Source organism: Schistocerca serialis, chromosome 11 (assembly GCF_023864345.2).
Source record: "Schistocerca serialis cubense isolate TAMUIC-IGC-003099 chromosome 11, iqSchSeri2.2, whole genome shotgun sequence".
NCBI classification, from domain to species: Eukaryota; Metazoa; Arthropoda; class Insecta; order Orthoptera; family Acrididae; genus Schistocerca; species Schistocerca serialis.
In genome coordinates, this window is record NC_064648.1 from 173,890,172 (window position 1) to 173,902,176 (window position 12,005).

At 38.0% G+C, this 12,005-nt stretch overlaps 1 long non-coding RNA gene across 1 annotated transcript in view; it reads right to left on the reverse strand.

Moving 5' to 3' along the window:
* Positions 1-2,223: 2,223 nt before the first annotated feature.
* LOC126426761 (uncharacterized) overlaps positions 2,224-12,005 on the reverse strand; it is a 53,098-nt gene continuing 43,316 nt past the window's right edge. Inside the window, exons 3-4 of the long non-coding RNA XR_007576408.1 lie at positions 3,652-3,820; positions 2,224-2,385 (exon numbers count right to left, since the gene is read on the reverse strand). This is a non-coding gene — a long non-coding RNA (uncharacterized LOC126426761). The remainder of the gene's footprint in view (positions 2,386-3,651; positions 3,821-12,005) is intronic.

Below are 12,005 nucleotides of genomic sequence, written 5' to 3' on the forward strand. Positions count from 1 at the left end.
ACCTTATGAAAGCATTTCACTCAGTGAACCATGAGCTACTACTAAGCAAACTGGAAACTTACAATATAAATGCCACATCCATACAACTACTGATCACATATCTAACCAATCGTAAGCTGTGTACAAAACTACGTTATGAAATTAATGATCAGATCAAACATTTCCAATCCAGCTATGAAACAGCAAAACAAAGTGTTATCTCAGGGCTACGTATTGGGCCCTTTCCTTTTCCTGGTGTAGATTAGTGATTTAGAGGCACCTCTGTACTCCCAATTAGTAAGTTATGCAGATGATACCTCACTTTTGTTCTCTTGCAAACAAACTAATGACTTGACATTGGCTGCAAGTGACGGCTTAAGTCAAATAACTAACTTCCACGATCAAGGTCTAAAAGTCAATATTAGCAAATCCCAGCTATTACCATTTGAACTTGGTAATTCATACCAAATCTGTATTGATAATATAAGTGGCATCAAAAAAGTAGACACTGACAAATGTAAATTTTTGGGGATATACCTAGACGTAAATCTTAGATGGGTAGACCATATCAATATTGTATGCAATAAAATCAGCAGTTCACTGCACTTAATTAGCAAACTATTAATATTAGGCTCTGAACATTAAATACTGCTTATTATGGGACAATATTTGTATATATTAATTACGGAATTGAGGTATGGGGATGTGCTGCTGATAGACACATGAACAGAATCCTAACACTGAATAAAAGAGCAATCAGGACCATGCATCGCTGGGGATACAGAGATTCATGTTGTTGTTGTTGTTGTTGTTGTTGTCTTCAGTCCTGAGACTGGTTTGATGCAGCTCTCCATGCTACTCTATCCTGTGCAAGCTTCTTCATCTCCCAGTAACTACTGCAACCTACATCCCTCCGAATCTGATTAGTGTATTCATCTCTTGGTCTCCCTCTATGATTTTTACCCTCCACGCTGCCCTCCAATGCTAAACTTGTGATCCCTTGATGCCTCAGAACATGTCCTACCAACTGGTCCCTTCTTCTTGTCAAGTTGTGGCATAAACGCCTCTTCTCCCCAATTCTATACAATACCTCCTCATTAGTTACATGATCTACCCATCTAATCTTCAGCATTCTTCTGTAGCACCACATTTCGAAAGCTTCTATTCTCTTCTTGTCCAAACTATTTATCGTCCATGTGTCACTTCCATACATGGCTACACTCCATACAAATACTCTCAGAAACGATTTCCTGACACTTAAATCTATACTCGATATTAACAAATTTCTCTTCTTCAGAAAAGTTTTCCTTGCCATTGCTAGTCTACATTTTATATCCTCTCTACTTCGACCATCATCAGTTATTTGTTCCCCAAATAGCAAAACTCCTTTACTACTTTAAGTGTTTCTTTTCGTAATCTAATACCCTCAGCATCACCCGACTTTATTCGACTACATTCCATTATCCTCGTTTTGCTTTTGTTCATGTTCATCTTATATCCTCCTTTCGAGACACTGTCCATTCCGCTCATCTTCTCTTCCAAGGCCTTTGCTGTCTCTGACAGAATTACAATGTCATCGGCGAACCTCCATGGATTGTAATACCTACTCCGCATTTTCCTTTTGTTTCCTTTACTGCTTGCTCAATATACAGATTGAATAACATCGGGGAGAGGCTACAACCCTGTCTCACTCCCTTCCCAACCACTGCTTTCCTTTCACACCCCTCGACTCATAACTGCCATCTGGTTTCTGTACAAATTGTAAATAGCCTTTCACTCCCTGTCTTTTACCCCTGCCACCTTTAGAATTTGAAAGAGAGTATTCCAGTCAACATAGTCCAAAGCTTTCTCTAAGTCTACAAATGCTAGAAATGTAGGTTTACCTTTCCTTAATCTTTCTTCTAAGATAAGTCGTAAGGTCAGTATTGCCTCACAATTCATGTAGGGAAACCTTTGTACAACATAATTATCTAACAGTATATTCCTTTTATCTGTACAAATTACTAACATTCTTTGTGGGCCATAAAAATAATGCAACTAAGTGCTCCGACGTGCATTCGTGTGACACAAGACAGGGGTTTGTTCCCCATACCACCACAAGCTAGTCTAATTTTTAGCCACTTCTGCAGTGTTTCCACTGACCATTTGCTACCTCTACAAGTCCCCTTTGTTAATACTGCAAACCAATCTGTACCAAATACACCATGCAGACTGGCAAGGAGGTTGTCTTTTTCTAAACACACTCTCATTTCTCTTTCTGAGAGAGGTTGAGTTTTCCCTCTAAAGCTTCAATTCCAGCCTGAAGCTGTTGTACTAGGTTCTTCAGGGTGGGGACATCATCTTCTGTAGTGTCCAAGTTCTCCGCAGGACTGATGTCATTGGTCACATTTGAAGGCTCTCCAACCTCTGGAACACAAATTTGCAATATTACAATCGTCAAAAATAAAAAGCATTTAATACTATAATATGTTGTCAAGCGGCCAGAAATTGTTTCTCAGTAGGCTGTGGTATGTGATTTAAAGATTCGTAAGATGCAAAAATCTTAGTTTCAAGGGACAGAGGCAAATCTACAACAATATGAGTGACTCTATGAAATGGGAAAGTAATCCCATATATGAAGTGAAATTATAGGTGACCAATTATATTTAATTCCCAACAAACACTACCACAGTGTTTACAAAAATCCTTAGCTGTTTGCTTAGCAACACAGAAATCCGACAGCAATGGAATTCAACAGACCTTCACTATACCAAGTTCAATAATAACAGAGCATGTGAGGCCTGAATACTTAAAATTGTAAGAGCTGTGAGGCCAGGGGTACTTCTGATGTGGGTTTTAATGTGGATTACAGTTAAGTGCAAGTGAATATTATTTACAATAAAAGATTATTTAATCAGGAACAAAACTAACCACAACATTACACATCGTAGTACCTGTTGTGCCACGTATTGGCAACAAATGCAAAGCTCTGTATACAGTGTTTAAAAAACATAAATGGTAAGGAAAAGCCATACACTTTGACGTAAAATTTAAACAGCTGTGGTAACAAATCAAAGCATCAATTTTCTCACTTAGGCATAATGTTTAACTGTAAATTAGAATACTGTATATACAGTATCCAATGACTAACAGTAGAAACAATATAGCTGAAAGGTATGAGAAAAGACATCACTGTTTATTTCACCAGATAGCAATAGAAGTGGAGTGTGTATGTAAGAGATGTGGTCCTGTTTGCTAAATTAATTTGTGACAAAGTATTTTATTCTCAACCTCAACAGACCCTGGATATGCCAGTTTGAAAAATATGCAGCTGTTATAAATGAAATGTTTGAGTCTACTTCTGTACACAACGGAGGGTTAAAATGATAGTATGAAATATAACTTCAAAAGAATAAACTCTAAGCTCCGTATTTACAACAACCTTTAAAAAGTATATGCTTATTGTACTTAATTGACAAAGGATTTCCTACAACAACTTCTATGATAGAAGTGAGCATACTGTTTGCAAGCATAATGCTGTAAAGGGGAATTCTGTGCGTCCTACTGATCAAAACAACAAATGTCATCTGTTAGCTGTCACACAAGAATTTCAGAGCGTCATAATTCAGCAGCAAGTGACAGCTTTACGTATGTAAAAAGCTTTTGAAGCTGTGAACGTTATTTTCCAGTTACCGGTATCCTCAGTTCGTTTCTCTAGTAGGCCGACAGGTTTCCTCTCAGCAGGAGCTTTACATCCCTCTGGTAGCTTACGATCAACAAAACTGGTTGGCACAGCATCTGGTTTAAGTTTTATCACTCCACCAGCTCAATTTGTTTGAAACTGGTCTGGAGTGAAGTGATTCTGGTAAACAGAAACAGTACCATCAGCCAATTTAATTACCAACTTTGTTATTTAAGCAATATAAAAATTTCAAAACTATACATGATAACTATATTTTGTAATATAACATATGTAAATCTGTGATATAAATAGAACAGAGCACATGCTACTTGTAACTACATACGGTACGTGAAGCTCAGTGCCTATGAATTAGGTACAGTAGCTATAGACAAACATTTTAACACGTATCAATCTCTCAGCTTCTGAATGCAAACTAATTGAAAAATTTCATTTTATATGAGATAACTATCATCTTTTAGGTAATGTATCTTCATTCAAGTTTAATTTTCATTACATTTAGGTTTCCTGTGTAACAACAAATATTGTATGATGCACATATTGTAGGCCTACCTAGTATTTGCACCAGACTGCTGAGTACACAAGAAGCTGTATTAAAAGAATAATATACTGTACTGTTATGACTCACGTTGCAATCCAACTATGCTATTCTTGTCATTTATTTCAATTGTTGTCGAAACGGTTAGCCTACACAACTAAATGCAAGTAATTGGTACTTTAAAGAAGCACGTCCTTAACACGTCAATTATTTTCACAAAACTTACAGAAAATGTAGCATTGAAGTACAGATAGCCATAATGGCATATTTTTTGGAGTACGCAATAACATACACTAAACCATGCAAAAACTGCAATTTCCAGCTTCAACAGTTGGGCCTACACACTAACTACAAAATGAGAAACAACGTTTACTTATTACATCTTTCGTGCAACAAAAAATACGCCTTTGTAGCAGTCGGTACATTACAGATTTACTAGAAATATGTAGATTTCACTACGGTTTGTCCAAAAAAATAGGCTTGCAAATGACGTACCTTTTAAAAACAAAGTTGACAAGTTTGAGGCTAACTGCGTATAATGATGCACCAAATCTGATCACGAAGTGAGTCAAGGTACAGCAAGTTTGTTACACAGGTAATCTTAAACCTTGAGATGATTTGCACTAATGAATAAAAACTGTACTTTACGGACACAGACTAGAGTTCCTCGTGGGCTGCCAGTTGGCTCTGTTGATTTTCATCAGCCATATTCACCTTCTTGTTTCATCTCTCCCTTCATAAGGAATTCTGTACCGTTTTCCTCCCTTTTTGCCTCGAAACAAAAAGCCAGAAGCACAGCACTGAGGTATTATTCTACCTAAAACTTCGAAATACCAACGTCCCACGTAAGACTTGGGATCCACAAGGGGTGCTAATGAAACGTGATGCGGTTTCAGCCAATCCTGAACTGCAGATGGCGGCAAACACAGGGGAATAGCACAGCCATACTTCCCTTTACACAGAGCTTTACTACCTTGGTAAATACACCACAACTCCAACGCCGCAAAGTGAAGTGCATCTCAACTTACGAAACTGCCAACTTTGGACTTCCTAGCAAAATGGCTTCCTCATGGAAGGACAAACAGGTGTGTTTTAAACCCTCAATTATGCTACCGAATAAATCGGCAAAGTTTCACAAATGGGAAGATAGTACGAGACGTGTAGGTGGAACAGATTCTGTGAGGATTCAGCATTCACCTGTTGCATTACGAACAACCCACGTACAGTTCTTGATAGTATATCCTACAGCAGTCTCCGAATAAATTCTCGCACTTGCACAATTAGCTGCTAATCATTTTCAGCTGTTTGCGCCGGCTGTATGCTAACATCAGACCTTGAATTTTAAAAAGAGCAATACTTTTATCTCAATAGCATGGCAACCTCATTAACAGCTATTGAACGTAATTCCAGTTTATAAGTTGCTACGTTTAACTTACTAAAACAGTTTTTGCCCTTGCATTTGTTGTAAGTTAATAGCATGCATGTACTCTTCAGTTATATTTGTACTATTCAGGTTGTGGATTCTTTGCAGCTTTTGGAAATAAGTGTTCTGCGTGTAGTATATGTCAATTTGCATTCTGATCCCCTGCCATTAGTGAGTGTGTTTATACAGCACGCTTGTATGTAACACATAAACGAGATATTTTGTGATCTTAATTCAAGATGGAAGTGTCATTACATAAAAATAGTGAGGATGGCAACAGTACTTCATCCAGAAACCTCAGCCAACCTTGCTATGTGAATCAGCAGTTATTGTGTCAAAGTCGAAACTTCATATGACTCTTCACTTCTTCTGCCACATTATCTGTATTTCTCAGATAAGTTTTCATATTTGGATAGGTCACTTTGTGACTTATTAAGTGAAGCAGTATGTTTGAGCAAAGATTTTAATAATTTCCAGCTTTAAGAATGTACAGATTACCCGATTCAAATTAACTTCGCCATATCTTAGTTCATTGCTGTTTGGATACTTTGGGCTAAATATAATTTACAGAAATGCAATTTTTGCATCTGCTAGTACTACTGCTAAATCTACTGCTGCAGTTATAGAGCCACAGATATCAGAACTCTGTGGGTATTTATTGACATGCAGATACCAAGTAATTAATTTTTGTCTACACTACCCAGAACACCAAACAGGCTACTAATTCTAAATCATACTGGACGAGGTGGAGCAGTGGATAGCACAATACGATTCTATTCAGAAAGACAGTGATACAAACATATGTTGAGGCACCCTCATTTAGGTATTCTGTCATTGACCTAAATCACTTCAATGAAATGCCAGGATGGTTCCTTTCAAAGTGCATGTCCGTATTTCCTCCAGCACCCTTTGCTAATCTGAGCTTGTGGTCTATCTCTAATTACCTTGTTTTTGACAAGAAGTTAAGTGATCTCCTTCCATGTCTAAATCCTTGTTTTGTACATTTCAGAAAGATAGCAGCTCATGATATGAAAGTGATGCTGTAGCAGCTTCCGCCAATAGTGAAATAGTGCGGCAGAGCCTACAGAGGGAAATGCCATGGAGTTTCTGAACAATGGAACAGCTACCACCACCACAAGCAATGTGGAATCAGGAGGATGTACTATACCCAGATCTTCCACACCAACAAAATCTAAGGAGACTGAAGATGGCTATTTTCATGCAGCACAACTACTTGCAGATACCCTGAAATAAAATGTTTATGGGAATGTGGGCACTTTCATAAAATATATGGCAACAGTTTGTGAAAACAATTATAGAGCAAGATTACTGTAGTACATCAATAAATTCGGTGTATGTTACATGTGTGCACACTATTTAAATCAAATTTGATTTCTATCTTGGAAATGAACTAAACCCTTATTACTTCCTGAGAATACTGAATGTGTGTGCTTTCACATGACACTTGGCTCTGTTTTAAATGACTACTGTCAGTGATTGTAATTATGTAGCTCTCTACTGCCCCTCCCCCACCATGAACCATGGACCTTGCCATTGGTGGGGAGGCTTGTGTGCCTCAGCGATACAGGTAACTGTACTGTAGGTGCAACCACAACGGAGGGGTGTCTGTTGAGAGGCCAGACAAACGTGTGGTTCCTGAAGAGGGGCAGCAGCCTTTTCAGTAGTTGCAGGGGCAACGGTCTGGGCTTTTAACCAAAACGGCCTTGCTGTGCTCACACTGCAAATGGCTGAAAGCAAGAGGAAACTACAGGCCGTAAGTTTTCCTGAGGGCATGTAGCTTTACTGTACGGTTAAATGATGGCATCCTCTTGGGTAAAATATTACTTAGGTATAATATTCCCTCATTTCGATCTCCATTCAGCAACTACTCAGGAGGACATTACCAGGAGAAAGAAAACTGGGGTTTAGGGATTGGAGCGTTGAATGTCAGATCCCTTAATTGGGCAGGTAGACTAAAAAATTTAAAAAGGGATATGGATAGGTTAACATTAGATATAGTGATAATTAATTGGGTCAGTGGCAGGACAAACTGGACTTCTGATCAAGTGAATACAGGGTTATCAATACAAAATCAGGTAGGGGTAATGCAGGAGTAGATTTAACAATGAATAAAAATTGGGAATGCAGATAAGCTACTATGGACAGCACAGTGAACACCTGCCACAGTAGTACACGTTTATATGCCCACGGTACGATGAAATGGGACCCAGATAAACTGAAAGAACCAGACACTGTACAGAGTTTCAGAGAGAGCATTAGAAAACAATTGACACAAACAGGGGAAAGGAATACAGTAGAAGAAGCATGGGTAGCTTTGAGAGATGAAATAGTGAAGGGCGCAGAGGATCTAGTAGGTAAAAAGACGAGATCTAGTAGAAATCCTTGGGTAACAAGAGAGAGATTGAATTTGATTGATGAAAGGAGAAAATATAAAAATGCAGGAAATGAAGCACACAAAAAGGAATACAAACGTCTCAAAATTGAGATCAACAGGAAGTGCGAATGGCTAAGTGTGTGTGACTGGAGGACATATTGTAAGGATATAGAAGCATAAATCACTAGGGGAAAGATAGGTTCCACCTAAAGAAAAATTAAAGGACCTTTGGAGAAAAGAGAACCACCTGTATGAATATGAAGGGCTCAGGTGGAAAACCAGCCCTAAGCAAAGAAGGGAAAGCACGAAGGTGGAAGGAGTATATAGAGGTTCCGCACAATGGCGATGTACTCGATGGCAGTATTATGAAATGGAAGAGGACATAGATGAAGAAGAGATAGGAGATACGATACTGCATGAAGAATTCGACAGCGCACTGAAACACTAAAGTTGAAACGAGGCCCTGAGTGTATACAACATTCCACTAGAACTACTGATACTCTTGGGTGAGCCAGCCATGACAAAACTCTACCATCTGGTGAGCAAGATGTCTGAGACAGGCGAAATACCCTCAGACTTCGAGAAGAATATAATAATTCCAGTTCCACAGAAAGCAGTTGGCGACAGGGGTGGAAATTACCGAATTATGCATTTAATAAGTCACTGTTGCCAAACAGATGAATGGAAAAACTGGTAGAAGATGACCTCAGGATATCAGTTTGGTTTCTGTAGAAATGTAGGAACAGCAACCTATACTGACCCTACTACTTATCTTAGAGCCTAAGTTAAGGAAAGACCAACCTACGCTTCTAGCATTTATAGGCAACCTACGCTTCTAGCATTTATAGGCATAGAAAGCTTTTGACAATGTTGATTGGAACAAGCTCTTTCAAATTCTCAAGGTGGCAGCCATAAAATACAGGGAGCAAAAGGCTATTTACAATTTGTACAGAAACCAGATGGCAGTTATAAAGAGTCGAGGAGCACGAGGAGCAGTGATTGAGAAGTGAGTGAGACAAGGCCGTAGCCTATCCCCAATGTTATTCAATTTGTATATTGAGCAAGCAGTAAAGGAAGCGAAAGAAAAATTTGGAGTAGCAATTAAAAAGGTTTGTTGAAGGTTAGTGATGTGGGCTGGGTATATTCCCAGTGGGAGGGAACTTATAAAATGGGAATATTGCTGGAAATATTTCTTTGGCCTGGGAAGAGTCCCAAAAACTGGGAATTTATGAAAATTTTTAGATTTTGAATGTTTTAACACTTATTAACAGTTAAGGAACCTTAAAACTAGGTTAACTAAGTAAATTCATACCTTTTAAACCAAGATTTACCATTCCATGTATTAATTTCCTTGCAAATTCCACCCAAAACATCATTTACTTTAAGTCTGGTGGAAAAAATAATTTAAAATATTCGCTAGGCCTACTATTTTTAGCCAATTTGAAACCCCACATTTCTATGAATGAAACCTTAACTTACAAAATATTTCTCTGGACGCATAATTTTCAGCCAGCCGCTATCTGTAGTATTTATCAATTTTTCCAAATGAATGTCTAGAGGGGTTTCACTTTCAGAATGCAAAGACTCCTCATTTCCTTTGACGAATGATGATTTCTAAAATTATTCTCCAAAATATCGCAAACACTTTCACTTTTAGAATTGTTAATTAATATTTCACCATGTTCTATGTCAATAAAATTACTTGTATTTTCAAGTAAATCATAATTCTCGGACTGTTTATTCGCATAATTCTTTCCCCAAAATGTCATTTTCAATTACTAATGTTTACAAAATTTGCAAGTTTATTTTAAACTTTATAGCCTAAAATGCCTCTAACACAACAGAAAACAAACTGAATAAACAAACCCCCCTGTGTATTTTAGTATTATTAGTTATTCACTAGATGGCACATCAATACTATAAACTCTGTTTTTCTAAAGGTTGATTATTTAGATATCAGCAGTTCTAGGAAATGTAAGAGTCATAAATGTCAATGATTCTCAGTTATAGGGCTAGTTCTTCGGTATTCAAAACATTTGAAACCAAAAAATTTGTTTATTTCTAACAAGGAGGTTAAGTCCAGATCCGTATTATTACTGCTTTTACCTAATAACAGTTTTTTGAGCTATCTTGCTAATTAACCATAAATTCTCAGAAATTTATGAATTTTGGGATTATTGCTGGCAATATTCTCTGGGAATATTTCTTTGATTTTAAATTCCCGGGAGTTTTACAATGCTACTGATGGCACTGTAATTCTATCTGAGACAGCAAAGGAGCTGGAAAAGCAGCTGAACAGTGTCAACAGTGTCTAGGATGATGAGCATCAACAAAAGGAGAATGAGGATAATGGAATGTAGTCTAATTAAATCAGGTGATGCGGAGTGAATCAGATTAGGAAATCAGACAATTAAAGTAGTAGAGATGTTTTTCTATTCGGCCAGCAAAATAAATGAGGATCAAAGTAGAGAAGATATAAAATGTAGACAGGCAATGACAAGGAAAGCAACTGTGAAGAATAGAAATTTGTTACAATAGAGTATAGATTTAAGTGTCAGGAAGTATTTTCTGAGAGTATTTGTATGGAATGTAGCCATGTACGGAAGTGAAACATAGGTGATAAAAGTTTAGACAAGAAGAGAACAGAAGCTTTTGGAATGTGGCACTACAAAATAATGGTGAAGATTAGATGGGTAGATGGCGTAACTAATGAGGAGGGACTGAATACAATTGAGGAGAAGGGAATGTGTGGAACAAATTGACTAGAAGAAGAGGTAAGTTGGTAGGAACGTTCTGAGGCATCAACCAATCTCCAATTTAGAACTGGAGCAAAGCGTGGAGGGTAGAAATCGTAGAGGGTGACCAAGAGATGAACACACTAAGCACACTCGGAAGTAGTTACTCTGACAAGGGAACCTCCCCATCGCACCCCCCTCAGATTTAGTTATAAGTTGGCACAGTGGATAGGCCTTGAAAAACTGAACACAGATCAATTGAGAAAACAGGAAGAAGTTGTGTGGAAGTATGAAAAAAATAAGCAAAATATACAAAGTGAGTAGTCCATGCGTAAGATAGGCAATATCAAGGATAATGTGACCTAAAGAGCGCCGTGGTCCCATGGTTAGCATGACCAGCTGCGGAATGAGAGGTCCTTGGTTCAAGTCTTCCCTTGAGTGAAAAGTTCAATTTTTTATTTTCAGACAATTATCAAAGTTCATGCACTCAAACTTAATCAACTTCGCTCTCCAAAATTCCAGGACATGTTCAGATTTGCTTGGACATAAGCAGGATTTGACGGTCCACACACGGAAAAATTTGAAAACGTTAAAAACATATGTTTTGACAGAGCACAGGGAAAACTGTGCAATTGTGAAACTGTTGCATTAATTTGTTGCAGTTTATGTGACAAACTCTTATGTTTTCATCACTTTTTTGGGAGTGATTATCACATCCACAAGAAAACCTAAATGGGGCAAGGTAGAAGAATCTTTTTACCCATTCGCCAAGTGTACAAGTTAGGTGGGTCGACAACATATTCCTGTCATGTGACGCACATGCTGTCACCAGTGTCGTATAGAATATATCAGACGTGTTTTCCTGTGGAGGAATCAGTTGACCTATGACCTTGCGATCAAATGTTTTCGGTTTCCATTGGAGAGGCATGTCTACTAATCGCACAGTTTTGCGGTGCAGTCGAAAAATACAGACACTAAACTTATTACAGTGAACAGAGACGTCAATGAACGAATGGACAGATCATAATTTTGAGAAAATAAAGTAAAATTTTCACACGAGGGAAGACTTGAACCAAGGACCTCTCGTTCCACAGCTGCTCACGCTAACCACGGGACCACGGCACTTCTTAGCTTATACAATCATTAATGTCGCATATCTTCCGCATGGACTACTCAGTTTGTATATTTTGCTTATTTTTTTCATAGTTCCACACAACTTCTCCCAGTTTTCTTGATCGATCTGTGTTCAGTTTTTC